Below are 3,150 nucleotides of genomic sequence, written 5' to 3' on the forward strand. Positions count from 1 at the left end.
AAAAAGTTATAAAATATAAAATAATAAACTTAAACTACAAAAGTAATAGCACTCTACTAATTGCATTAAAAAAGTAATAATACCATAATAATGTAATTACTTTTATAACGCATTTATAACTTTTATAATTCATTCTTAGTTGAAATAACATAAGTAATTCTAAACTTTAATTGAAGTAGAAAAGCAACTTTTTATAGGTTGATTTTTAAAATAGCGCTCGTTTTTACGGACTGTTAATAACTTTTTATAAAGTACGTTTCGCTAACAAACTTAAAATAATTTGCGCCTTGAAAACAAAGTAAAGGGCTTGGCATAAACTAAAATTTTAAAGGCAGGATATTTTTCCAGATTTCGCTATTCTATATCTCAAAAACTAGAGCTAATAAAAAATTTTCGTTGTCATTTTCTTTTTTCTCAGCCCAAAATTAGTATAATTTGAATAAAATTGTTAAAGATACAAAAAAAAAAATTTTTTTTTTGTTGCCCAGTGTAATTAACGATATTTAAATATTTGTTTTCTTGGTTGTTGTAATATTCATTTGATAAACATTTATGTTTCTAGTATATATTCTTACTGTCAAAGAGGGTGTACAATAGGTTACTTATAGGATACTTATCCATATTCTTACTGTCAAAGAGGGTGTACTATAGGTTACTTATAGGATACTTATCCATGTGTCTTTTGAGGTTCCACAAATTGCGAAACGAACGAGTACATTTAGCTTGACAACAGCGAACAGGCATTCTTAATTCACCAGCAGCTTCATGATTACGTAGATGAGAGTGTAGCTCTTTAACTTTAAAAAATAATTCTCCGCATAAATGGCATTGATACATTAAATAAAATTATGTTAGGATTTTTCAATAAAAAAAATTGTATTACTCCAGGCCATGAGCATCGTGAACTTATTATCCAAAATGGTAGTGCATACTTCGAATCTCAACAACTAATGTTGAGTTTTATTTTTCAACGAAATTTATTGCTAAAAAATCCGTTTCTCAACATAAATGTTGCATTATAATCAACATTTTATGTTGAAAATTCAACATTTTGAAACAATTCAACAATTGAACTCAACATTTCTTAAGCGGTTTCGCAACATTTGTTTTCTGTGTGTACACATCAGAACGCTGAATTTACACACCAGAACGCTGAATTTACACATCAGAACGCTGAATTTACACATCAGAACGCTGAATTTACACACCAGAACGCTGAATTTACACATCAGAACGCTGAATTTACATGCCAAGCAAATTGTTCTGATCAGGGGTTACTTTAAGACAAATTCTTTTGAGCTATAATTTTCTGCAAGAAATGTTATAGCTCAAAAGTTTTATTTCCAAAGTTTATAGAACTCTTTATGCGTTTAAAGCGTTTAAATGCATAAATGCGTTTAAAGGTTTTTTTTGTGACAATTATTTTCATATAAAATTTGTTAATTTTGAAAAAAAGTTTAATGGATTTAATCTAATTACAAATCTGCGCAATTTTTTGAAGGGTTGAAACAAAATAATATAAGGTATGAGAGGTATTGTAAATTAAGCATCGATGTGTTGATTTTTCATTAATATCGAATAAAGTACATAAAGTATATCATTTAAAATAAATCTAATTTAAAATAGCTTTTATAATTTTGTAATGCTAAAAAATGATTACCATTATGTATTTATGAATGTCTTTGTTATCGTAATATTACAAATACATTTGCTGTGTCAAAAATATAACTATCATGTTGTAGTTACTATGTTACTGAAAGAACGACAAGGATACTGAAATAAAACTTGTATTGCATGCATTTCTTGTGATTGTATTATTAGTCGGTAAAGCACATCAAACCATAGAAGTAACAGGTGACAAATTTGTCAGTAAAGTTAAGTTAGTTGTGTAACGTGGTTTTTTAAGTATTGTTGTTAAACTTTTTGAAAATTTGTTATTACAAAATTCTAATAAAAATTAATTACAACCAAATCTTTTTTTTCTGATTCAATTTGCAATGGCAACGTTCGATAACATTATGAGTTGTAGAAGTTTTATCTAAAGAACTCTCATTTATCTAACAACCAAATTTGTGACCATTTTGTAACACTGGAGTAAAATGAAAAATTTGTTTTTTGGACCAAGATTTTAAGAGAAGGTGGTGATCTTAAGAGGAAACCTGGAGGCGGTAGACCGGTTAAAATAGCGACCAAAGGTAAAATATCAGCAACTAAGGGTAACATATCGAAGATAAGTGACTAAAGGTAAACGACCAAAGGTAACATAGAAAACTAAAAAAAAGTTCAATAATTGTTCCGGTTGTTCCCAAAGACGTATTGCCAGATCATTTGGTTGCACCGATCAACACATCAGCGCTATTCTAAAGAAAATGTAGCAATATTAGATGTTACTTTGTTTTCTGAACTACAGAAAAGAAGCTTTTTAAGAATTATCGAGATTTCGATTTCGTTATGATGACAAGTCCTACTTTAAGTTGTCGAATTCTTGTCATTCTTATTTATTCCGACGACAAAAAATTCACCAAATGATGTTAAATTTAATTTTCAGTTGAAATTTTAAAAAAAGTTGCTCATGTTCCTATCCATTTCGCCCCCCGGAGTCTCGCGTCTAATTTTTGTTCTGAGTAGGTAAACTTTGTTGGCAGAGGCACAACAAATTGCAGATTTTGGGGAAATTTGAAAGAAAATGTGATTAGAAACCTAAAGACTTTGAGATTTTGAAAAATAGTTTCGTGCAGCAACAAAATAGATTTGAGTATTGTACAAAAGCTTGGTGGGAGTGTGAAGAAAAGACTTGACCTTATTCGTCGTTAAGGTGTTAAACACTTTTTTTCCTTGTAAGTTAAAAGTATAGATTTTCTTTCTAATAAATTTTAAATGATAAATTCCTGAATAAAATTGACTTTTTTATGTAACTTTTAATTTATTGACAAATGTGATTTACCACTTGCTATTTTCAACTGACAGATATGCCAGCGCCGATGGCTAGTACTTCATATGGTGAAAGTACACACTACTCAGAGTCCAAAAATGCAAATTTTAAAAACTACTTATACTGTCCCACAGTTGGACAAAATAAAATTGTACGTGCCAAAATTATTTTATTGGTTTTTGTTATTAAAACTGTTATAGTTTTTATTTGGCAACTTG

Source organism: Hydra viridissima, unplaced genomic scaffold, assembly GCF_058129835.1.
Source record: "Hydra viridissima isolate aposymbiotic clone 2 unplaced genomic scaffold, HvirCarnegie_v1 scaffold_9, whole genome shotgun sequence".
Taxonomy (NCBI): domain Eukaryota; kingdom Metazoa; phylum Cnidaria; class Hydrozoa; order Anthoathecata; family Hydridae; genus Hydra; species Hydra viridissima.